This window comes from Ceratotherium simum, chromosome 26 (genome assembly GCF_057802395.1).
Source record: "Ceratotherium simum simum isolate JZ-2026a chromosome 26, ASM5780239v1, whole genome shotgun sequence".
Classification (NCBI taxonomy): Eukaryota; Metazoa; Chordata; class Mammalia; order Perissodactyla; family Rhinocerotidae; genus Ceratotherium; species Ceratotherium simum.
In genome coordinates, this window is record NC_141925.1 from 16,721,433 (window position 1) to 16,735,047 (window position 13,615).

Here is a 13,615-nt window from a genome sequence, read left to right on the forward strand (position 1 = left end):
AGTATTGTTTTGGTTTTTGAGGTCAATGCAGATTAAGCTCTAACATCATTTGCCTGCCAAATGAGGATGTGCAGATTTTTCAGATGAGGTCTTATCAGAGAGCAAAGCTCCAGCCATTTGGCAGTTACTAGATAATGACTACAGTTGGGTCGATTCTATGACAGGGAAGATAATATTCTGCCGACCGAAGGTCATAGGAAGATTAGAAAGCACAAAGGGTAAGAGCAATTTCAGCATAAAAATTTACAGCTGGGATGCCCCAGCCTTTTCTCTGATAATATATAAGTAGATAATACCAAACTAAACAGAGGCTACAGGCTATTCCTTTTAGGTCTCATTCCATGAGAATGAGAAAGAGCTGAAGGCAAAGTGAAAAATACCTGGTGAGGTAATCCAGAATCTTGCTGTCACGTTTAACAAGTTCATCCACAACACAGCAGCCTCCGTCAGCAACCAGTGAGATGTGTGTTAGTTCTCTCCCCTTGGATGTGAGGCACTGAAAGACCAGGACATAGTCAGGCTGCTGAACTGTGGACACTCTTGCTTCCTCTCATTATTCAGACTATGTCAACTGCCATCTACCCTAATCTACCGGGGTCTCTGTAACAACGGCACAGCCTGGTGCTGACTAGAGGATCCAGTATGAATGAAATTAAAGCTGGGCAGGCTGCTGAACATTACACTTAAGTTAACCAACACAGTACAATTTCTCTGGGAAGGATGTGCTGAAGGAAGATAAATGGAAATAACATCAATCATAATTGTACCATTTATTGAGTATACTACATCCCAGTATCATGCTAAGTACACTAATAAGTAATTTTTATTAGCACACTCTATTATCATCTAATGCAGTACTAAGCATTTTATATATACCACCTCATAACAACCCAATGAGGTTATTATTGTCTCTATTATTGTCCCCACTTCACAGAGAGAGAAGCTGAGACTGAGAGAGGTTAGGGAATTTGTCTAAGGTGACATGGCCACAGGCAAGACCAAGAAACACACCCTGATATGACAGACTCCAAAACGTTAGCTCTTAGCCACTCTGTTAAGAATTGAGAAACTGTTACCTGAGTACTAAGTGAGAGGGGATGCACTGTCTTTGAAAGGAGACTTACTAATTAAACAAAGTAAAACACATGGGGAGCTTAAGCAGGGAAATCCTACTTCTGATCTTAAATGAGTAAAAGTAAGCCACACTGATGTTAATTGAGGCAGTCTTCAAGGCAATAATAGCAAAAAACACTGTTCAAAAGACAGAAGGAGTAAACTTCTGGTATTATACATAGATTTGATTAAACATAGCAACTAGTTAGAAAACTTATATGATATTTAGTCTTCATCCTGGAGCATAGATCTAAGTTTTTTAAAATGTGAGTAGGAGAGTCTACTTTCAGTTATTTAAACTGAATATTGGAACTGAATGTATTGGTTCATTGGTGCATTAGACTCAAGAAATCATCTTCTCTGGGGCCGGCCTGATGGCGTAGTGGTTGAGTTCACACACTCCGCCTCGGTGGCCCAGGGTTCACAGGTTTGGATCCTGGGTGCAGACCTACGCACCACTCATTAAGCCATGCTGTGGGGGCATCCCATATACAAAATAGAGGAAGATGGGCACAGATGTTAGCTCAGGGCCAATCTTCCTCACACACACACACAAAAAAAGAAATTATCTTGTACTAGACCCTAGTTTGCAACACTCCAGTTGAAAAATCAGAAGTAATACTTACCATTTCACAGTCAAGTCCAAAGAGGACTGTTGTCTTTTATAAAACCATTACATTTGGTAGGTATGAAGTTCTCACAGTCAGGAAAACCTAGGAGGAAAAGAAATAAAATATTTGCCATTAGAACTAGAGATGCTAAACATCACTCTTAGATTCATCCAGGAAAAACTGAAATACCACATTTGCTGGGCACCTTCTCTATGTCAGACATCAAAAGATCAAATAAGAGAGGATCTCTGTCCTCAATTTTTTCTCCATCCACTCATTTTTATATTCTGGGAGAATAACGTAAGCTGCTGTCCTAGGAGATATACTAAGTCTGGCAGTTACCTAGTAAAAATTGTTCCTCCTTATAAGAAAAGAGATTATAACTAAATTGTGGCTAAATCCAAAGTCACGAGACCTTTTCCATGTAGGCACTAAGAAAGGATGAATAAAGTATGCAAATGACTGCATGTGGCATCTTTCTTTCCTAAATAAAGCAAGAAAAAGTAGGAATGAGATTCCACCATAGTAGAGATCTAAAAAGATCTCACTGTAGGTGAAAGTTTAAGTAACATTCATCATGCGCATCCTTGCACACAACTCTACCCTTGAGATTTCTCTGAGATCCCTGTTCAGAAACATGCTTGCATTTTCTGGAATCAGAGCCTGAAAAATCCCCTACAGAAGTTCACCTACAGGTTTAGGGTACCCCCTTGGCTGGGTACTCTAAGTCAATAACCAGGCACATTCACCTCAGAGGCCAAAAAGTGTTAGAATCATTGAAGATTCCTACCGTCAGACAGAGGCTGAAACAGTAAAGGTAAATGCCTAGATCTTGTTTGAAAAGAAATGAAGGAGAGTTATGAAAAGCTTTGACCAGTTTCTATGTCACAGCACCCTGAAATTGCCAACTGATTACAATTAAAGAATCAAAAGATGGTCTAGACCAGAAAAGAGAGGCATCGCCAAATCTGAGAGACATTATACCTGCTGCCCTCTTTGTCTATATTATTAGTGGCAATAATAACAAAAAAAATAACTAACTTTTCTTAAGCACTATGTGCCAGGCAACATACTAAGCACCTTTTGTACATTAACTCATTTAATCCTTATGGCAATCCCATGATATATGAACTATCAACTCCATTTTAAAGATAGCTTTTTTACTTAAGTAAATTTATTTTAAAAGGAAATTTATGTATCCAATAACTCAATAATAAAAAAGATAGCCCAATTAAAAAATGGACAAAGGATGTGAAAAGATATATAAATGGCCAATAAGCATATGAAAAGATGCTCAACATCATTAGCCATCAGAGAAATGCAAATCAAAATCACAATGAGATACTACTTTACACCCACTAGGATAGGTATAATCAAAAAGACAGAGAGTAACAAGTATTGACAAGGATGTGCAGAAAATGGAACCCTTACACATTGCTGGAGGGAATGTAAAATGGAGCAGCTGCTTTGGAAAACAGTGGTAATTCCTCAAAAAGTTAAACACAGAGCTACCATATAACCCAGCAATTCCACACCTAGGTCTATACCCAAGAAAAATGAAAACACATGTGCATACCAAAACTTGTACCTGAATGTTCATAGCAGCATTCTTCATAAAAGGCAAAAAAGTGGAAACCACCCAAATGTCCATCAACTGATGAATGGATAAATTAAATGTTGTATATTCATATATAGAATATCATTAGAATGAAAATAAATGAAGTACTGATATATGCTACAATGTGGATGAACCTTAAAAACTTTATGCTAAGTGAAAGAAGTCAGTTACAAAAGACCACATACTGTACGATACCATTTATGTGAAATATCCACAAGAGGTAAATCTATAGACAGAGAGCAGATTAGTGGTTGCCTAGGGCTAAGGGCACTGGGGGTAAACGATAGCATGGGGTTTCTTTTGGGGTGATGAAAGTGTCCTAAAATTGATTGTAGTGATGGTTGTAAAACTCTGTAATCATACTAAAAACTATTTAATTGTACACTTTAAATGAATGAATTGTATAGTAGGTTAATTATATCAGAAAAGAGTTGTTTTTTTTTAAAAAAAAATGAAACTTAACATCATTGCTATGATTAAGAGGTAGCAAAGAAAATAAAATGAAATCAAAGCATTTTATTAAATTTATACTACATAACTGACCAAGGCTCTGAGCCCAGACTTACTCTATTCATTAAAGAAAATGAAGGTGGGGTGGGAAGAGGAGCAGAAGTATTGGAGAAGTGCTGAGGTGTTAAAGACATATTGACTTCTTTTTAATATGTTAAGAAGGAATGAAAGAAAATTGAAAAAGGAATAACTTCCTAAGCATTTCAATGCTATTTCAGGTCATGTTCATCACTTTACCCACCATGGTACACATCCCACACTCCAGGAAACACTGCATTTAAAGTATTTCCTCATTAACAGAAGATGGAATAAGTCACTTATAAAGCAGCCAAGAAAATGAACTTTCAGGGAAGTGACATTGTGAGCTCTTCTCTTAGTCTCTCCCTGCTAAGATACAATGAAAAGGATATTCATAAACCAACAGAGGACATACACACAACACAACAGACATCTGAGAGAGGCACACAGCCATATGTCTGAAGGAGGGGGTGATGGGCCCCCCTGGGAGGCAGTGGAAAGAAATAAGGGGATCTCCTCTCCCAAGCAGCATTGATCTAGGGCGTGGGCCCTTGTGTGGCAGCCAGCATGCAACCCTGAGAGGAGAAGGGGGAGAAGGCAGCCCTCCATGGGAATGGTTGTGCTCTCGGAGTTGCCTTCCAGCCTGTGGGAACACTCTACATCGAGGCAGCTAAACAATCATGGGGGCATCCACACCAAGCCAAGCACCCCATGTAGGCAGACACTGAGTGTAGAGTGGGAGCACATGGGATCACACAGGTGAAAGCAAGCACCCCTCCCTCACTCCTGCCTGGCACACCAGCTCGGCCCACTGGCCAGAGCAGGGGGCCTCCGGCAGAGCGCCTGCACATACGCGTGTAAAGCAGCAGTGGCCAGTAGGCAAACACTGATGGCTCCTGTCAGCACAGCTTCCAACAGACAGGCACACCTGCCAGGGGTCACAGCAGGCTTAGAAACACGGGTCCTGCTCCCCCCAAGTGGTGGCAGGTAGAATCTGCAACTAGATACAACCACTATGCAATAGCAAAAGTCCACCCTATCAAAAAGCATGAAGAAGTATATTAACGCTGCAGACCAGAAGGGAAATGACAAGTACCCAGAAATCAATCCTGAAGTCACAGAAATTTACAGTCAAAATGACAGAGAATTCAAAACAGTTATCATAAAGAAAGTCAAGGAGTTACAAGAAAACTCAGAAAGACAGCTTAATGATCTCAGGAATAAAAGTAATGAACAAACAGAATTCTTCACAAAAGAGACTGAAACTATAAAAAAACTCAGAAATGCTGGAGATGAAAAACAATGAATGAGGGAAAGAAAAATCTGGAGTCTTTAAAACACAGAGATGACATTATGGTGGACAGAATCAACAATTTAGAGGATAGAAATATAGAAATGTTGCAGATGGAGGAGGAGACAGAACTAAGACTAAAAAGAAATGAAGAAATTCTCCGAGAAATATCTGACTCAATTAGGAAATGCAACATAGGGATTACAGGTATTCCAGAGGGAGAAGAGGGGGAGAATGAAGCAGAGAGCTTGTTCTAAGAAATAATAGCTGAGAACTTCCCAGACTTGGAGAAGGAGCTGCAATTACATGTAAAAGAAGCTAATAGAACACCTAATTACAGCAACGTAAAAAGACCTTCTCCAAGTCATATATTCGTAAAACTGGCAGAAGTCAATGACAAAGGAATATATTAAGGGCAGCAAGGCAGAAGAAAATAACATACAAAGGAACCCCTATTAGGCTTTCAGCAGAAAGCTTATAGGCTAGGAGTGCGTAAAATGATATATTCAAAATTCTGAAAGACAAAAACTTTAAAGCCAAATATACTCTATCAGAGAGATTATCCTTCAGATGCAATGGAGAAATAAAAACTCTCCCAAATCAACAAAGGTTGATGGAGTTCATCAGCACAAGACCACACTCACAAGAAATGATCAAGAAGGCGCTCATACCTGAAAAAAAAGAAAGAGTTCACAAAGCCTTGAGCAAGGAGATAAACAGACAAAATCAGAAAACTGCAGCTCTCTATCAGAACAGGTTAGCAAACACTTAATTATAACATTAAAGATAAAGGGAAGGAAAGCATCAAAAATAACTATAATCACTTCATTTGAATTACAAATCCACCACACAAAATGGAATAAGTTGTGACAACAAAAACTTAGATAGGGAAGAGGAAAGGGAGGGAACCTGCTTAGAATAAGGAAATAAGAGGCTAGCAGAAAAGGGACTATCTCATCTATGAGATCTTTTATACAAATCTCACAGTAACCACAAAACAAAAAATCAGAAAAGAGACAAAAATGCTAAATAAAGAGAAAACCACCATAGAGAAACACCAAACTGAACTGGCAGTTGGAAATACATGGGATGAGAAACACGGGACATATAGAACAATGGGAAAACAAGTGATAAAATGGCAGTATTAAGCCCTCCTATATCAATAATCAGTCTAAATGTAAGTGCACTGAATTCTCCAATCAAAAGACACAGAGTGGCTGGATGGACTAAAAAACAAGACCCAACAATACCCTGTCTCCAGGAAACACATCTCAGCTCTAAAGACAAACACAGGCTCACAGTGAACAAACGGAAGACGACACCTAAGCTAATGGCAAACAAAAGACAGCAGGGGTTGCTATACTTATATCAGACCAAGTAGACTTCAAGATAAAAAAGACAATGAGAGACAAAGAGGGGCAATATATAATGATAAAAGGGATACTCTACCAAGATGACATAACACTTATAAATATACATGCACCTAACACAGGAACATCAAAGTACATAAAGCAACTATTAACAGACCTAAAAGGAGAAATTAACAGCACCACAATAATAGTAAGGGACGTCAACGCCCCACTTACATCAATGGATAGATCATCTAGACAGAAAATCAACAAGGAAATAGTGGAATTAAATGAAAAACTGGACGATGGACTTAATAGATATATTTAGAACATTCCATCCAAAATCAGCAGATTACACATTCCTCTCAAGTGCACATGGAACATTCTCAAAGACAGACGATATGTTAGGAAACAAGGCAAGCCTCAAAAATTTAAGAAGATTGAAACACATCAAGCATCTTTTCTGACCATAAGACTAAGACAGTAGAAATCAATGACAAGAAAAAAGCTGGGAAAGTCACAAATATGTGGAGATTAAACAACATGCTACTGAACAACCAATGGATCGTGGAAGAAATTAAAGGAGAAATCAACAAATATCTGGAGACAGATGAAAGTGAAAATACACCATACCAACTCATATGGGATGCAGCAAAAGTGGTCCTAAGAGGGAAATTCATAGCAATACAGGCCCACCTTAACAAACAGGAAAAATCTCAAATAAGCAATCTTAAACTACACCTAACAGAATTAGAAAAAGAAGAACGAACAATGCCCAAAGTCAGCAGAAGACAGGAAATAATAAAAATTAGAGCAGAAATAAATGAAATTGAAACAAACAAAAAAAAAACAGTAGAAAAGATCAATGAAACTAAGAGCTAGTTCTTTGAGAAGATAAACAAAATTGACAAACCTGTAGCCAGATTCACTAAGAAAAAAAGAGACAAGGCTCAAATAAATAAAATTAGAAAGAGGAGAAATTACAATGGATACCACAGAAATATAAAGGATTATAAGAGAGCGCTATGAAAAAATATATGCCAAAAAATTGGACAATCAAGAAGAATAGATAAATTCTTAGACTCATACAACCTCACAAAACTGAATCAAGAAGAAACAGAGAATCTAAATAAACCAATCACAAGTAAAGAGAGTGAAACAATAATCAAAAACCTCCCAAAAAATAAAAGTCCAGGACCACATGGCTTCTCAGGAAAATTCCACCAAAAATTCAAAGAAGATTTAATACCTATCTTTGTCAAACTATTCCAAAAAATTGAGGAAGATGGAATACTTCCTAACTCAATCTATGAGGCCAACATCACCCAGATCCCAAAGCCAGACAAGGACAATACAAAGAAGGAAAATTACACGTCAATACCACTGATGAACATAGATGCAAAAATCCTCAACAAAATATTGGCAAACTGAATACAGCAATATATTAAATGGATCATACACCATGATCAAGTGGGATTTATACAAGGGATGCAGAGATGGCTCAACATCCACAAATCAACCAACATGATACACCACATTAACAAAATGAGGAATAAAAACCCCACAATCACCTCAATAGATGCAGAGAAAGCATTTGACAAGATCCAACATCTATTTGTGATAAAAACTCTCAATATAATGGGTATAGAAGGAAAGTACCTCAACATAATAAAGTCCATATATGACAAATCCCTAGCCAACATCATACTCAATGGGGAAAAACTGAAAGCCATCCCTCTGAGAACAGGAACAAGACAAGGGTACCCACTCTCACCATTCTTATCCAACACAGTACTGGAGGGTTCAGCCAGAGCAATTAGGCAAGGAAAAGAAACAAAAGGTATCCAAATTGGCAAGGAAGAAGTGAAACTCTTGCTGTTTGCAGACGACATGATTCTATACATAGAAAACCCTAAAGAATCCATCAGAAAACTATTAGAAATAACCAACTACAGCAAAGGTGTAGGGTACAAAATCAACTTACAAAAACCAGTTGCACTTCTATCTTCTAATACCAAACTAACAGTAAAAGAACTCAAGAATATATTCCCATTTACAATCGCAACAAAAAGAATAAAATATCTATGAACACATTTAACCAAGAAGTTGAAAGACCTATACAATGAAAACTATAAGACATTATTGAAAGAAATCAATGACGACATAAAGAAATGGAATGATATTCCACGCACATGGATTGGAAGAATAAACATAGTTAAAATGTCCACACTACCTAAAGCAATCTACAGATTCAATGCAATCCCAATCAGAATCCCAGTAACATTCTTCATGGAAATAGAACAAAGAATCCTAAAATTCATATGGGGCAATAAAAGACCCTGAGTAGCCAGAGCAATTCTGAGAAAAAAGAACAAAGCTGGAGGCATCACAATCCGTGACTTCAAAACATACTACAAAGCTATAGTCATCAAAACAGCATAGTACTGGTACAAAAACAGACTCACAGATCAATGGAACAGAATTGAAAGCCCAGAAGTAAAACCACATATCTACGGCCAGCTAGTCTTCAACAAAGGAGCGAAGAACATAACAATGGAGAAAGGAAATTCTCTTCAATAAATGGTGGTGGGAAAACTAGACAGCCACATGCAAAAGAATGAAAGTAGACCATCATCTTTCACCATACACAAAAATTACCCAAAATGGATTAAAGACTTGAACATAAGACGTGAAACCATTAAACTCCTAGAAGAAAATATAGGCAGTAGACTCTTTGACACTGGTCTTAGAAACATCTTTTTGCATACTATGTCTACTCAAGCAAGGGAGACAAAAGAAAAAATAAACAAATGGAACTTTATCAGACTAAAGAGCTTCTGCAAGGCAAAGGAAACCAGGAATAAAACAAAAACGCAACCCACCAACTGGTAGAAAATATTTGCAAATTATATACTCAACAATTAATCTCCAAAATATATAAAGAACTCACACAACTCAACAACAAAAAAAACAAATAACCTGATCAAAAAATGTGCAGAGGAAATGAACATTTTTCCAAAGAAGATATACACATGGCCAATAGGCACATGAAAAGATGTTCAACATGGGGTCGGCCCGGTGGCGCAAGCGGTTAAGTGCGCGCGCTCCGCTGCGGCGGCCCGGGGTTCGCTGGTTCGGATCCCAGGCGCGCACCGACGCACTGCTTGGCAAGCCATGCTGTGGCGGCGTCCCATATAAAGTGGAGGAAGATGGGCACGGATGTTAGCCCAGGGCCGTCTTCCTCAGCAAAAAAAGAGGAGGATTGGCGGATGTTAGCACAGGGCTGATCTCCTCACAAAAAGAAAAAAAAAAAAAAAAAGATGTTCAACATCACTAATCATTAGGGAAATGCAAATCAAAACTAGGAGATATCACTTTTCACCCATTAGAATGGGTAAAATTACCAAGACAGAAAATAACGAATGTTAGCAAGGAGGTGGAGAAAAGGGAACCCTCATACACTGCTGGTGGGAATGCAAACTGGTGCAGCCACTATGGAGAACAGTATGGAGATTTCTCAAAAAATTAAAAAGAGAAATACCACATGACCCACCTATCCCACTACTGGATATTTATCCAAAGAACTTGAAATCAACAATTCAAAGAGACTTATGCACCCCTATGTTCATTGCAGCATTATTCACAATAGCCAAGACATGGAAGCAACCCAAGTGCCCACCAACTGATAAATGGATAAATAAGTTGTGGTATATATATATACAATGGAATACTACTCAGCCATAGAAAAGACAAGATCGTCCCATTTGCAACAACATGAATGGACCTTGAGAGTATGATGTTAAGTGAAATAAGCCAGACAAAGACAAACACCACATGATTTCACTCATATGTGGAATATAAACACATGGAAAAAGAGAACAGATTAGTGGTTACCAGATGGGAAGGGCATTGCGGGGTCGTCATAAGGGGTAAAAGAGCACATATATGTGGTGACTGACAAATAATAATGTACAACTGAAATTTCACAATGTTAAAACTATTATGACCTCAATAAAATAATTTTAAAAAATGAACTTTCAACAGTAATATTTTTAAATATAACTGCTAGATATTCTTACATTGTTACCAACATCAAATTTAATCTAAACCAATCTCATAATGGAAAGTGAAATGTTTTCATTTCCTCCTTTGTGAGAAGGCATCTGGTCAAGCCCACTTTCTTAGAGCCATACTTTTGAACGATGGGGTCATTCTGCAGGTTGATGCTGACTTTTGAAGTGGCAGAAGGTAAAGACCCTGAAACAAAAAGGACAACTGAATGTAGGTTGGAATGTGTGTTTAAGAGACCTCATGTCTCTTCATGTTGTGTAGGGTAAGCAAGGTGAAGATCAAAAGATATATAAGACCCAGCCCCAACTTTTAAGGAGCTTGCACTCTAATACAGTTATAGGAACACAAAGAGAAAATAAGTCCCAATTGGGTCATAATAATAAAAGCTATAAGGGAAAGGAAGAAGAATACACTGGCTGGGGTGGTCGGAGATGGTTCAAGAGAGAAAAGATTAGCTGAGTCTTGAAGAAAAGGCAGAAATCAGATAGCTAGTGTATTAGACCTGTCCATTACAGTGCCTGCCACTCCTAACACCCCATTCTAGCTAAAGCTACTCAATTCCTAGCCACTTGCTCAAGCACCAGCCTGTTCTTTAAGCAGGGGTGGTCACTGACTGGATTAAGAGTGGGGACCTGACATAAGAGGGCCCCATCTATAAACTGACCAGTGACTTGATATTCCTTATCAAGACACGCTCAAAAGAGACAAATGTAATTAGCTAAGCTATTCAGATTGCTTGCTTCCAGAATTGAACTAGAAGTATAAAGAATTGACCAGTAGAAGAGAGTAGAAAACAGAGAAGTTAAGATGCCATGAAAGGGATGGAGAACAGCTCTTCACTAGAGGCACTTAAGATTTCTGACGGCTTTCTAGTCCAAAGCATCCTCCAAATAATATCCCTTCTCACTTAAAGTGGCCTGAATAAGTATCTGGTCCTTGCAACCAAAAGAGCCAAATTATCATAAGTAGAAAAGAGGGCACTCCAGGTAAGACATAAATATACAAAGCAAACTTGCTACAGCAGTAACTAGACCAGCTGGGGAGAAAAAAAGGTCTGTGTAGGACAACAGTGTAGTAAACAAGGTTGAGAGAGGAAGATAAAAGTGAATTGCAGACCACTGTGAACACCAGGCTCAAGAGTTTGGACTTGAGTCCATCATTCAATACATAATGGGGAGCAAAAGAAAGTGAAGGGAAGTGGCATAACCAAACAGTATTTTAAGAAAGATCAACCTCAAAGATATGTGGAAAATGGAGTAAAGAGAGAAATATAAAAAGACTTTGCAGTAATTCTGACAAAAAAAATTAAGATGGATTAAGATGGTGAAAGGAATGGAGGAAAGGGGATATATGAAAGAAACATTACACAAGAAAAACTGTTAGAGCACAGTGACAGAATAATTCAATTCAGTCAACAAAATATTTATTGAGTACCTACCACATGCCTAGCATTGTTCTGGCCACTAGAGAATCCCCAGTGGATTCTCCATGGAACTTGAATTCTAGTCGGGAAGATGGACAATAAACAAATATATAATACCTGAGGAAAAAGACTATGGAAAAAAGGAAAGGAAGGAAAGGAGGAGAGGGAGTGCTGGAGCAGCAAAAGGGTTACTGTCATGTATTTTATGATCAGTGAAGGTCTCTCTGACAAAGTGACATATGAACAGAGATTCACAGGAACAAAAGGAATGAGCCACACACATTGGGTATGGGGAGCCAAACTTCAAAACTGGTATCTTAGAGAAAAATGGTACCAACAGAAAAGGGGATTTGAAGATGGGAGCCTGTTATTTAGGGATGAGAAAAATGCTTTTAGCTATGTTATGATTGAGGAGCCAGTAGAATATCCAAGTAGTAACATCCAGCAGGCAGTTGAATATGCAGGCCTAGAATCTGGGATGTTAGATCTAGAGATAAAAATACAGGAGTTATCCATAGCAGAATGATGAGTAAAATTGGGAAGAATAGATCAATATTCCAAAGGAAAGACTGAATTGAAGGAAGATCAGAGTGCTATGGACTATGCCCGGGGGACTTTGATATGTAGGATGGGAAAATGAAGCAAAATCCTTAAGAGGACAGAGAAGTAGTCATAACCCTCTGGCTCCTCAATGCCTACAGAATAAAATCCAAAGTCCTTAGCATGGCATTTACAGCCTGCAAGACAGAGCTTTAACCTACCTCTCAGCTTCGTCTCTCACCACTACCTCTTCTTATTCCCCACCACCTGCCACAATCACCCCCAACAATCTATATTCTTCTTCAGCCATATGAAATTTCTTTTTCCTGACTCTATCTTTTCTTTTACAACTCGATGTTTTTACATGAGCTTTGAATCTCATAATAACTACTCCGGGATTTGCTCAAAGATGTTTACAATACACTGCAGGTCAAATCAAACACAGCTGCAGGTCAGATATGGGCATCTGTTGGAAGGAGAGGGGAACAATGGAAAGGTGGGAAGTTAGATGCCTTTGAGACAGAGGACAATAGGAAGCACAGTCCTGGAGGAGATGGGAAGGAATCACTGGTTACTCCTCACCACTTTTTCATGTCTCCTCAGTGCAACTATTCAATTATTTAATTATTTCTGAACTCAAGTAGAGCATCACTGAATGATAGTTACCCTACTCTGTGCAATGAACTGACAAGTTCTATTCTACTCCATCATTCACTTCCCTCCCCACCAAAAACAAAAGGTTAGCTACTACTTACTAATGGGACACAACCCACAGTTTGAAAAATAGTGCTATCATGGATATTTCTCTTTTAGCTGGCCAGGATCTAAATCTCCTGCCTATCCTTTACTGTCAGTAGTGTTGGTGTGTGTCCCTTACATTAGTCAAAGGCAAGATCTTCCTTCCCATTTGTACACTTTGGGGTACAAAGACCCAGTGACAGTTTAAAAATTATTCACAGTAATTCATAAGAGCCCAATGTCAGTGGTATCTAGGGGCAGCCTTTGCTCTCTAACCTAATCAGATGGTTTCTGAGACATGAACCCTAGCTATGGTTCCTGCTGTCTAGTCTC

General features: G+C 38.5%; 1 long non-coding RNA gene across 1 annotated transcript in view; it reads right to left on the bottom strand.

Annotated features, from left to right (window-relative positions):
* Positions 1-1,822, bottom strand: part of LOC147913588 (uncharacterized) — a 50,812-nt gene extending 48,990 nt beyond the window's left edge. Inside the window, exons 1-2 of the long non-coding RNA XR_015548544.1 lie at positions 1,740-1,822; positions 381-496 (exon numbers count right to left, since the gene is read on the bottom strand). This is a non-coding gene — a long non-coding RNA (uncharacterized LOC147913588). The remainder of the gene's footprint in view (positions 1-380; positions 497-1,739) is intronic.
* Positions 1,823-13,615: the final 11,793 nt, after the last annotated feature.